Below are 14,424 nucleotides of genomic sequence, written 5' to 3'. Positions count from 1 at the left end.
TTTTTGCAATTTAATTTTTTTTTATTCAATGGTCATAATAAGAGGCATTGTCTTACCTCCTATACATTTTTAGGAATATGATTGGTTAAAAGCAACCGCGTGGAAACCATGTATATTCTATATTAGGCTATTAAATGGGACTTGTTTCAATACACGTTAGAAGTGATGTTAAGTCCCTTTATAAAAACAAAACGTTACTGAGAAAAAATCTTTAAAGTTTCGACAGAGGAAGAAAGGGAGGATGAAAGATTGAAATAAATTCACGAAGCACATTTAAAGCTAACAAGTTTGTATTTGTTTTTGTTGCTAACGAAAAATGTTATTTTCTCAACGTCAAACTGTGACATATCGGGAAAGGATGCATTTTTCGACTGATTTTTATCATTCAAACTGATTTAATTTGAAAACGAGTGCATGGACCCCTATTTCTTAAAACGACATTTTGTTTCATTTTGCAGGGGGATTATGTGAACCAAATTTTATAAAACTGTAAATATTGCATTTTTAAAAATTTAATGTTGATAAATATACAGCAAAAAATTACGTTTTTTTTCTCAATTCATGACCATTTGATAAATATGCGTTATTTCTGAATAGAAATTGCATAAGTTTTTAAGATACATATAAAATACAGAAATTACAAATTATTTAACAAAAAACAATTTGTGTTTATCTTTTAAAACAAAAAAGGCATGGCTTTTTTTCGAAAGGGAAAATACTCCGAATTTTCGAGCAAATATACAAAATTTCGACCTTATTTAACTCAAAAAGTAGCGCATGAAGGTATATTTTTTATTACATATTTGTTTTAATCAGGCAAAAAATAGCCTATATGGAAATGTTCATCAAACTGTAAATACAGGATCAAAACTGTATCGTATGCCCTTAAATATGGGATAAGTAGGTAGTGATAAATTTCAATATACGATAAGTAGCGGTATTACGTCCAGTTGTAAAAACAAAATGGTGTTGAGGAAAAATCTGAAACTTTTCGCCCGGACAAGAGACGAAGAAATTGGTGATGATTAAATAATATCTAATAATATCTTTATTGCAAAATTATACCCATAAGGGTCAAGCAATACAAACAAACATTTTTACATTTTAAACACAATGCAATACAATGAAATACAATACAATATAATAGAACATATTTTAAGAGTTTAAATTGTAAATTGATGTATAAAACACAATCATGAGCTTGTCTGACATGGGTCTGACTCCCTCAGTTCTAAAGACTGCTTAATGAAGACTCCAATATGACAAACAAGTTCAGGAATAGGGTTTAGAATGTGTTTTAGTTTATTAAATGTATCAAGATGTTGAAATAATGGTACATATTCTTTTAGATAAGCAAAAAGATTAGAACGCAATGATATGTTAATGTCACAATACAAAAAGAAATGAAATTCGTCATCTAGGACTCCACATTTTTTATATAATCTTTGTGCGCTTGGAATGTTTCTGTACCTTCCCAATTCAATGCCTAGAGAATGATCACTCAGTCTAAATTTTGAGAGTAACTGTCTACGTATAAAATTAATATTTACAGCAGCTCTATTTGATGCCCTAAAAGTTGACTGAAAATTATCCATAGACCAAATTTCAGAGTTGTATGTCAAAATAGGTCTTATAAGAGTATCAAATAATTTACATGACAAATTAGTGGGAACAAAATTGAAATTTGACATATATTTTCTCAATAAAAATAAAACTTTTAAAATACCTTTTTTAGACAGCTCTACAGTAGTTTTTGTAAAATTCCCCTATATTTAATAAAATTCCCTAGAAATTTAAAGTCATTAACTTGAGTCAAAAATTTATCATTGAACAAGAGGGGTGGGGATTGTTTATAAATATTCTGAAAAACTAGAATTTTAGTCTTGTTTGTATTTACACTGCCATTTAATACAATATTTATTTAGTTTGTCTGATGCATTTTGATGCCCCTGGTGTGTCTCAGACAGTAACACTAAATCATCTGCGTAACTGAGAGTTTGGACACTTGAAGTGTCAAGAACTGGAGGGTTACAAGTTTCACACAATTAAACAAAGTAGGACTTAAACCGTCCCCTTGTCTTACACCTCTAATAGTTGGGGAAAAAACAAAGAGTGTTCATTACCAATCTTAAGTGCAGACTGGGATAAGCTATACATATTTTTCAAAGAATTATAAAATTTTACACCAACACCATCATTTATCAATTTATACAACAGGCCATTATGCCAAACAGAGTCAAAAGCACCACGCAATTCTACAAAACAAGCAAACAGCTTTGTCTTAATTTTTTTCAAGTACAAATCATTATGTATTTGGTGACGAGTTTTTAAAATAAATATGCTATCAGACGTTATATGATTTGAACGGAATCCAAATTGATGACTGGAGAACTTATTTTCATAATGTTTTATTAGTCTTTTGTTTAAAATAGAGCTATATAATTTTGCTAGACAGTTTAAAATAGAAATACCTCTGAAACGTCGCACGCTACTGGTGTTACTTTGGTAAAATCACGGACAAGACACATTCATCTTATTAATTTTTAAACATAAAAATTGATATTATAAAGTGTTGTATATCATTTTAAAGCTTTTAAAATCTTCTTTCAGATTATTGCAATTTTGTTTATGTAACAGACCATTTTCATTAATTAAAACTCAATAAAACCTTTATTTTGCAATATGATTTCCTTGTCCCGCGTTACACTTTTAGTTTTGTGAAATTCTGAATACCGTAAAAAACATGTAAATTTTATTACCAAACGATATAAAAGTTTGTCTAGAACAAGCAATTCATAATTGGGCGATGACGTAATGTCGATTTTTTTCTCTCGAAAAGACGGAAATATAAAAAAAAGGGATCAAGACGATACAAATTTTGTGTCCCATGCACGAAAGGTTGCCGTAATTTTTGTTAAATTGTCCCAAAAATGGGAATTCAAGAGCAATCCCCATGTCGAAAGTAAATAATTCTTATACTAGTATTTTGTACAAAGATCACACTTTCGCCTCATGCAATAATCAGGAATTTTTAAAATAAATTCTTATTATTCGAGTTGAATAGCAATGTCCGACATTTAGTCCCCTTCAAACCAAATTAAACGTAGGGTTACGTTTTCTGTTTTTTTCATGATGTTTATTTAATGCAGTGCCATTCGCTACTTAAAAAAAATTATAATGGATAAAAGTACAAAAAATTATCTCTATTTTGATATTAAATTCCCATAAATTAAATCTAATATACGAGATATCAGATAAAACTAAAATGTCTAATACAATGTCCCCACATACGATTTTGACGTTATTTAATAAAATATATTATTGCAGTTTTCACAGACGATTTGGAATACAGCTATTTTATTTTGTTGCTTAATAAGAAAACTTTAAAATTAATGTTTTATGTTGAAGCTCTACCGTTTCAAAGAGAAGGAGTTGGGAGAGATTTTCTCGCGGAACTGAAGTGTTTTCCGGACTATAATAGTAGGATCCGATATAATACAAATTAATACACAAAAAAAAAACAGCAATAATAATTGTTCCCGCTAATCTCCTTGCATATTTTTGTGCAGAACTGACATGTTAGATATGCCGTAGTCCTTTCGCCTAGACATTCTGGAGTGCAAAGATGAGTGCATATGCAGTGCATAGTTTATCCATAAAAAAAGTAATCGATTGCCTTCATAATTAAAATGTATATAAAACGAATGGTTTCAATACAAGTTACTTTTTTATTTTTTATTTGTTGATACAACTAAAGCTTAACATCTTTTATCTAAGAAAAAACAATTAATCCTTTCTTAGGAAAAAAATCTATCCTTTAAAATTTATTGTAAAAAGCCATCTGAACAACATGCATTCCAACGTTTTTATTTTGGATTACGTCTTTGAGTGTGTAACGTTAGGTAACACCAGTATCGTGCGACGAACGGTTTCTCTATAGTTACATATCGTCGCTGGGCTTCTAAAATGTCGTATATGACTTTTTTGGCTAAAAATACTTTTTGACACCAATGGTCTGGGCGGGAGGAAATCTTTGGTATTACAAAATAGCATACAGTTAGACCAATCAAAATGTGTGAAATAAGACATATTACAAAATTGCCAATGTCAGTTCTTTGTAAAGTTTGCTTCCAAAATGTTGTATGAAAACTTGAAAATCGTTGTAGAATGGCTTTGGGGAAAAAATAATTGTACATTTCTTTATTTCTGTGAAAATAATTTAAGTTCTTGGATAATCCAGAAATGTCAAAGTTTTTATTTCACTGCTATTTACAAAAATGTTCAAGTTCACATACGACATTTTGGAAGCATGCATTTTGCCAAAATTTTCAAAGCCTGTTTGTGAGATATTTTTTTCTTGAAAAAATTGTTATTTACAACATTTTAGAAGCCCAGCGACGATATGTCTTCTTTGTCTCCAGACTTGTGGATTAAAACAATAAAAGCTTTCCTCCAGCTGGTAGGGTAAATACCAGATGATAAAATAAGATTAAAAAGTTTAACTATGGCTGTAACTGTTACAATGCTACTACATTTTATAATTTCATTAGATATTAAGTCAGGTCCAGTCTTTTTCTTTAAAGGAATTATCAAATTTTTCAGCTTTACCAAGATTTTAAAAATGTTTTTCATAGTTATTTAAGTTAATATTTGAACAAGCATCCTGTTTAGTGTCTTTATTTTTTAATTTTTTAAGGAGTTCCCAATATTTTTCTTGCAAATTTGATAATGTTTCATCTAAGTTCTTTTTTTTATAAAAATAAGTTTCTTTCTCTTTACTAATTTTTAAAGTTTTTTAGCATGTGTAAAAAAATACATTTTAGCTCTAAATTAAATGGTTCTCGTCGGAGTTTAGCTCCTTTTGCTTTAATAGTTTTTTTAAGATCACGTATTTCATGGTCTATCCATGGTTTTCTATTTTGTATTTTCTGTTTATATTTTTTATATCTTACAATTTTACAGGATTTATTTGCTAGGTTCTCAAAAATATTTTTTATATTAGAAGTTGCCTTATCAATTCCTGAAAAAGTTTGTTCAAAATCTCTAATTTGTTGTATAATAAATTTTTCCCCTAGTACTTCAATCATTTTATCTCTTGAAGTATTCTCCCATCTATATTTCACTCCTAACTGAGTAAAGTTTTTATGATTTTACGTTCTGTATGACATATATTACATTTCAGTATTACAGATATAGGGACATGATCTGACATATATGTTGGTTCGCCAATATAAAAATATTCGATAGAGGACATCAAATCCATGTCAGACAAGGCATAATCCACAGTGCTTGAACCGTTATGCTTATAACATGTTACATTACCAAAAAGATCACCTAAAAATCTACTATTCAGTATTCTGAGTCTGGAGGCAATACATAAATCAATTAGTTGTTTTCTATGAGAATTTAATACTTTGTCTAAAGAATTTCTATATATATGTGAATCACCCAGATAGTCATCTGGCAATAAATTTAAAAGATCATCGTGAATATCATTTTCATTAGAAATAAAATCTAAATGATTACTGACTCTAACGTTAAGATCTCCAATAACAAGAATATTACCTTGGATGACAGCTTTGAGATTTCATGAAGGCAACAGTAGTAAAACGCTGTTCGAAATTCATAAAGAGATTAAGAGAAAAAAATCAATGTTACAAAGTAAAACCGAGGGAAACATATGAACTTTAAGAGGAAAAACGAAACAACAGAAACACCGAAGTCGGCAACAAAAACAAGCGACAAATGCAACACACACAAAAACGAATTTATAAGATAACAACTGCCATTTTCCTGATTTGGTACAGGACGTTTTAAGAAAAAATGGTGGATTGAACCTTGTTTTTTGGCTAGCCAAACCTCGCGCTTTTATGGCAATGTTAAATAAAACATTAAAATGACAACATTACATGCCAGGACCATAGTACATATAAATGCTGTGATGAACGGTTGAAATAAATGAAGAAAACACATTACAAATTTCTATTGTTGGGAGAAGTTCTTATATTAAAGACTTGATCAGTTTGATAGGCCACTATTCTAAATGCCACATTTTAAAGTAGTCGGCAAGATAAATTCGTTACACAGTGTGCTAGTACTATTTGACCATTAGGAAAGCTTATTTTAACATACGCATTAATGAACACTATTTTACCACCATTCACTCCTTGTGTATACTCTAAATTGTTATTATATTATATTTAAATTCAGATTAGGAACATTTCAACTGTTAAGTTCATATACTGGTCAAGATTTAATGAATGTAGAAGATTGTATAGAAGCAATAGTAGGCCGCGGATTAATATACAAAGCCGTACAAGTTTCATTGCATTCGTATATAAGGACAGCGTTACGCTATTATTCGGCTCTACTTCAGAATGTAATGGCTAAGTAGATATGAATACGTAAAAGTGGTAAATAAATACAGAGCTAATAATATTCAATATAATGACCGGTTGTTTGCGTCGCTGTTCGGTCTATGTTTTTTTCTAACGACATAAATAAATCAAAGGTGTAATGTGGGTTTAATACACTGTATACTTGAATGAATGAAAATTGATGACATAATTTATTATGAATAAAAAGAGGTGAGGGGAAAATTTTGTATAAACAACAAAACAAGGACACAACAATATAGACTTATAGAAGTCAACATACGGTTTGTCACAATTGACATTCTTTATCTGGTATCTAGCTCTTAGTTTGCACATCTAGTCTTAATTTAACAGGAACTCGAAGCGGTGTCATAAAATTACTACAATGTATATATCGAAAGAGGTTCTTCACTGGGGCTAGGCATTTGGACACACACTTTCCTTCTAACCATAAACACCGCTTAACTGCTGTTATGTACATGGACACACACCTTCCTTCTAACCATAAACACCGCTTATCTTGGGTTATGTACATGGACACACACTTTCTGTCTAACCATAAACACCAACTAACTGGGGTTATGTACATGAACACACTTTCTGTCTAACCATAAACACCGCTTAACTGGGGGATGTTCATGGACACACACTTTCCTTCTAACCATAAACACCACTTAACTGGTGTTATGTACATGGACACACACTTTCCTTCTAACCATAAACACCGCTTAACTGGGGTTATGTACATGGACACACACTTTCTGTCTCACCATAAATACCGCTTAACTGGGGTTATGTACATGGACACGTACATTCTGTCTAACTATAAACACCGCCTAACTGGGGTTATGTACATGGACACACACTTTCTGTCTAACCATAAACACCACCTAACTGGGGTTATGTATATGGACACACTTTCCGTGTAACCATAAATACCGCTTAACTGGGGTTATGTACATGGACACACACTTTTTGTCTAACCATAAACACCACCTAACTGGGGTTATGTATATGGACACACTTTCCGTGTAACCATAAATACCGCTTAATTGGGGTTAGGTACATGGTCACACACTTTCCGTGTAACCATAAACACCGCTCTACTGGGGTTATGTACATGGACACACACTTTCTGTCTAACCATAAACACCACCTAACTGGGGTTATGTACATGGACACACACTTTCTGTCTAACCATAAACACCACCTAACTGGGGTTATGTATATGGACACACTTTCCGTGTAACCATAAATACCGCTTAACTGGGGTTATGTACATGGACACACACTTTCTGTCTAACCATAAACACCACCTAACTGGGGTTATGTACATGGACACACACTTTCCGTCTAACCATAAACACCGGTTAACTGGGGTTAGGTACATGGTCACACACTTTCCGTCTAACCATAAACACTGCTTAAATGGGGTTAGGTACATGGTCACACACTTTCCGTCTAACCATAAACACTGCTTAAATGGGGTTAGGTACATGGACACACACTTTCCGTCTAACCATAAACACCGCCTAACTAGGGTTAGGTACATGGACACACAAGTGACGTCTAACCATAAACACGGAATATGTACATGGACACACACTTTCCGTCTAACCATAAACACTACTTAAATGGGGTTAGGTACATGGACACACACTTTCCGTCTAACCATAAACACTGCTTAAATGGGGTTAGGTACATGGTCACACACTTTCCGTCTAACCATAAACACTGCTTAAATGGGGTTAGGTACATGGACACACACTTTCCGTCTAACCATAAACACCGCCTAACTAGGGTTAGGTACATGGACACACAAGTGACGTCTTACCATAAACACCGCTTAACTTGGATTATGTACATGGACACACACTTTCCGTCTAACCATAAACACTACTTAAATGGGGTTAGGTACATGGACACACACTTTCCGTCTAACCATAAACACTGCTTAAATGGGGTTAGTTACATGGAGACACACTTTCAATCTAACCATAAACACCGCCTAACTAGGGTTAGATACATGGACACACACGTGACGTCTAACTTACCATAAACACCGCTTAACTGGGGAGTCAGCCCTTTCTGTGCTGACATGAATTGTCAATGATATGGTTATATTTATAAATTTACTGTTTACAAATTTTTTAATTTGTTGAAATACTAAGGCTTTTCTACCTCAGGCATAGATTACCTTAGCTGTATTTGGCAAAACTTGTAGGAATTTTGGTCCTCAATGCTCTTCAACTTCGTACTTTATTTGGCCTTTTTAGCTTTTTTTGATTCGAGCGTCACTGATGAGTCTTTTGTAGACGAAACGCGCGTCTGGCGTATATACTAAAGGAGTAGGTTCAGTAAGACCCTTTTTTGGCCCCAAAATATAGCAGTTTTACAAAATTTTGAAAATGTAATCTTTAAGCTATTTACTGGAAAGTATAATGCTGCTGTTACATAAATATGGGCTGTTTTTGACAATACAATGCACATATATCGGTTACTAGCATCATTAAGTCATGCTTAATTACTGAAATCTACACAATTTTAGCATTTTATTTAAATTTTAGACGGTTTCCGTCTTAAATGATAGTGGCCGCATTCGTGTTCATTCATAATACTGAAATGCAAGTTGTATTTGATGATAATACATAGCATATATAAAGGTTGAGGATGAACACGGATGCGGCCACTTTCATTTTTGACAAAAACCATCTATAAAGTGACGTTTTTTTTTGGCATATTTGATAGATTTTTCATATTTAAGCTTGAATCTGGGCTTTTTTAATGACTAAATCAGTTAAAAACTTTCACATAAACTAACTGAATCAATTGAAATAGACACTTTAGTGTTCAAAAAATGTGCAAAATCTTTCGTTAGATGAACCTGAAATTTGAGGCCAAATTCGGCCCTTACCGGACCTACTCCTTTAGTCCTAGTATCTATGATAAGTTTATTTATGTAAATGGACACAAACTTTCCTTCTAACCATAAACACCGCTAAACTGGGGTTAAGTACATGGACACACACTTTCCTTCTAACCATAAACACCGCTTATCTTGGGTTATGTACATGGACACACACTTTCTGTCTAACCATAAACACCAACTAACTGGGGTTATGTACATGAACACACTTTCTGTCTAACCATAAACACCGCTTAACTGGGGGATGTTCATGGACACACACTTTCCTTCTAACCATAAACACCACTTAACTGGTGTTATGTACATGGACACACACTTTCCTTCTAACCATAAACACCGCTTAACTGGGGTTATGTACATGGACACACACTTTCTGTCTCACCATAAATACCGCTTAACTGGGGTTATGTACATGGACACGTACATCCTGTCTAACTATAAACACCGCCTAACTGGGGTTATGTACATGGACACACACTTTCTGTCTAACCATAAACACCACCTAACTGGGGTTATGTATATGGACACACTTTCCGTGTAACCATAAATACCGCTTAACTGGGGTTATGTACATGGACACACACTTTTTGTCTAACCATAAACACCACCTAACTGGGGTTATGTATATGGACACACTTTCCGTGTAACCATAAATACCGCTTAATTGGGGTTAGGTACATGGTCACACACTTTCCGTGTAACCATAAACACCGCTCTACTGGGGTTATGTACATGGACACACACTTTCTGTCTAACCATAAACACCACCTAACTGGGGTTATGTACATGGACACACACTTTCTGTCTAACCATAAACACCACCTAACTGGGGTTATGTATATGGACACACTTTCCGTGTAACCATAAATACCGCTTAACTGGGGTTATGTACATGGACACACACTTTCTGTCTAACCATAAACACCACCTAACTGGGGTTATGTACATGGACACACACTTTCCGTCTAACCATAAACACCGGTTAACTGGGGTTAGGTACATGGTCACACACTTTCCGTCTAACCATAAACACTGCTTAAATGGGGTTAGGTACATGGTCACACACTTTCTGTCTAACCATAAACACTGCTTAAATGGGGTTAGGTACATGGACACACACTTTCCGTCTAACCATAAACACCGCCTAACTAGGGTTAGGTACATGGACACACAAGTGACGTCTAACCATAAACACGGAATATGTACATGGACACACACTTTCCGTCTAACCATAAACACTACTTAAATGGGGTTAGGTACATGGACACACACTTTCCGTCTAACCATAAACACTGCTTAAATGGGGTTAGGTACATGGTCACACACTTTCCGTCTAACCATAAACACTGCTTAAATGGGGTTAGGTACATGGACACACACTTTCCGTCTAACCATAAACACCGCCTAACTAGGGTTAGGTACATGGACACACAAGTGACGTCTTACCATAAACACCGCTTAACTTGGATTATGTACATGGACACACACTTTCCGTCTAACCATAAACACTACTTAAATGGGGTTAGGTACATGGACACACACTTTCCGTCTAACCATAAACACTGCTTAAATGGGGTTAGTTACATGGAGACACACTTTCAATCTAACCATAAACACCGCCTAACTAGGGTTAGATACATGGACACACACGTGACGTCTAACTTACCATAAACACCGCTTAACTGGGGAGTCAGCCCTTTCTGTGCTGACATGAATTGTCAATGATATGGTTATATTTATAAATTTACTGTTTACAAATTTTTTAATTTGTTGAAATACTAAGGCTTTTCTACCTCAGGCATAGATTACCTTAGCTGTATTTGGCAAAACTTGTAGGAATTTTGGTCCTCAATGCTCTTCAACTTCGTACTTTATTTGGCCTTTTTAGCTTTTTTTGATTCGAGCGTCACTGATGAGTCTTTTGTAGACGAAACGTGCGTCTGGCGTATATACTAAAGGAGTAGGTTCAGTAAGACCCTTTTTTGGCCCCAAAATATAGCAGTTTTACAAAATTTTGAAAATGTAATCTTTAAGCTATTTACTGGAAAGTATAATGCTGCTGCTACATAAATATGGGCTGTTTTTGACAATACAATGCACATATATCGGTTACTAGCATCATTAAGTCATGCTTAATTACTGAAATCTACACAATTTTAGCATTTTATTTAAATTTTAGACGGTTTCCGTCTTAAATGATAGTGGCCGCATTCGTGTTCATTCATAATACTGAAATGCAAGTTGTATTTGATGATAATACATAGCATATATAAAGGTTGAGGATGAACACGGATGCGGCCACTTTCATTTTTGACAAAAACCATCTATAAAGTGACGGTTTTTTTTTACATATTTGATAGATTTTTCATATTTAAGCTTGAATCTGGGCTTTTTTAATGACTAAATCAGTTAAAAACTTTCACATAAACTAATTGAATCAATTGAAATAGACACTTTAGTGTTCAAAAAATGTGCAAAATCTTTCGTTAGATGAACCTGAAATTTGAGGCCAAATTCGGCCCTTACCGGACCTACTCCTTTGGTCCTAGTATCTATGATAAGTTTGTTTATGTAAATGGACACAAACTTTCCTTCTAACCATAAACACCGCTAAACTGGGGTTAAGTACATGGACACACACTTTCCTTCTTAACTAATCATAAGACACGACCGGAGAACATATCAATCTATTTGTTCCTAAATTTTCGTTTCTGTCATTGTGTGACTCAAGAAAGAATTCCAAAAAATGGGTAACAATTGTATCGTAAAAAGAAAATCGAGTGCACCTTTTTATGTAAGGGCGTGTTTGAGTTGAATATTTTGTCTTGAAAACGAATAAAGCAAGAGTATTTGATAAATCATCTCGCTTCAGATTCTATCATGTTCATATATATATGTTGACTTTATAACATCAAAATTCATAGTTCTAAAAGATGAAATATATAGTTCAAGTGAAATGCCTTTCTAATGAATCACAAAAACAAAAACAGAGTAGGTGTGTTCAAACAGAAAATTTTAACTAAAAGAACTTGACAACAGACTTTTAAGTTTGATATGAGATTTTTAACTAGGGTTAGGCACATCTTCGAAAAAAAATTCTTTGTTTGTGTATGATAATTAGGGTTTATAGTCTTCAAACACTGAAATGTTTAAGTCTGCCCTTCCAGGAAATATTTAATTAGATTTTTTTTTAAATGTTTATTAGTTTTCGAAAATTCTGCCTGACAACCGATCCAACAATAGTTTTAAGTTGACTCAATGGAGACAAGTACATTATAACTGATGATCATTAGCTAGTAGATACATATGTCTTATAAAATACAACTTACATTATAAGGATCGTAATGGTGCTATGTGGATAAATTTATCGGTTTTCAAGAGCTTAATTAGCAGCGCGTCATCCCTACAATGGCTTCAATTTTTACGATTGTAAAAATGAACTGGCGTCATTGGGAGATAATTTTGACGAAGTAGAATCTTGACTGATATTAAAATCATAACTTTAACAAAATAATGATGAATAATGAAGATCCCACTATACTATTTGCATAAATGATCAGTAAACCAAAGGAAAGGGTCATATAGTACCAACAAGACTGTAATTTCTTTTAAACCATAAATCAGAGATTTAAAAAATCGTTGATAATGATTTATGAAATAAAAAAAGATCCCTTTCGTCATTGAGGAAACCAAATATCAAGGTCATAACAGCTATTGATCGATCTGAAAATGGGGCACGATTGTCAAACCTTCACCAACTTTGCTTAAAAGTGACCTTTGATATGAACAAAACGCTTGTTCGTCTTTGGATTAAAAGGTCAATGGTAAACGTGCTTATAAAAAGAGTAAAATTCTGGATTTTTTTTTTTTTTATATAGATTAGATTTTTTTCTATTCTTAATTTTACTGTTATCCTTGGAAATCATTTGGCACATTGTTAGTTTTACCAAGTGACATGAACACAAGTTTGTAATTTAATATACACAATCATCAACTATTTATTTATTTGGGGTCCGAGTCAGTTAAAAAATGGTTAACCGTCAACTGTCCAAGCACCATTATTTAAGAAAAACATGCCTTGTTCCAAATGTAGGAACTCGATCATTTAATTCTATAATGATGAAATCCTTGCAATCAAAGACATGAACGTTCTTTTTTCATCCTCGAAAGTAATCAAAGGTATTTGTTTTTATTCAATAAAATGTGCTGTCCAATATAAAAAAATCTTTTGTCTGAAGACGAGTTATGAGTTACACGACTGCATGCTGTCACATTTGGAGAAGGGTCTGCTTGCCATAATGGAGTACCTGATATCACCACTGCATTTTTCTGTGGTTCGTGTTGCTAAGTATTTAGTTTTCTATGTTGTGTTATGTGTACTGTTATTTTTCTTTTGGTAGTTTTCTGGGTTTTTTTGCCACGGCACTGTGAATTTGATTTCGACTTATACGAGTTTGAATATCCCATTGGTACCTTTCGCCTCTCTTTGTTCTAAAACACTTCTTTAAATTCTGCACGATACAGTACGACTATTCGTCCACTATAGCGCTATGAGTTTGTTTGTTTTTATTTCTTTAATGTTTTGTTTTTTGTATTTTGAAAGACTTTCTCGTTTTTTATATAGATTAGACCGTTGGTTTTCCCGTTTGAAAGGTTTTACACTAGTAATTTTAGGGCCCTTTATAGCTTTTTGTTCGGTGTGAACCAAGGCTCCGTGTTGAAGGGCGTACATTGACCTATAATGGTTTACTTTTATAAACTGTTATTTGGATGGAGATAGTTGTCTGATTGGCACTCACACCACATCTTCCTATATTTATTTAGTTGGAAATGTAAAAATATCCGCTTTATTGTAGCCTGTTCAAGTTTTGACAGTATTAATATCATATTCTTATAACAAAATATATAATTATGTCTGCATATTCCAGGACAAATTTACTGAGCGGTCTAACAAAGGTCGATAAACATACAATTTTAGTGTAAAGAAAACGACAATTTAAATATAGTATCTTGGAATTTTAATTTTCAACATATCAATGATAAGATAAAGAGAGGTAACTCTGTTTCAAATTATAAGACTTGGAATACATATCATGTACGGTTGATGATGTAGTATAACAGGAA

This window comes from Mytilus edulis, chromosome 6 (assembly GCF_963676685.1).
Source record: "Mytilus edulis chromosome 6, xbMytEdul2.2, whole genome shotgun sequence".
Taxonomy (NCBI): domain Eukaryota; kingdom Metazoa; phylum Mollusca; class Bivalvia; order Mytilida; family Mytilidae; genus Mytilus; species Mytilus edulis.
This window is presented reverse-complemented; position numbering follows the sequence as displayed.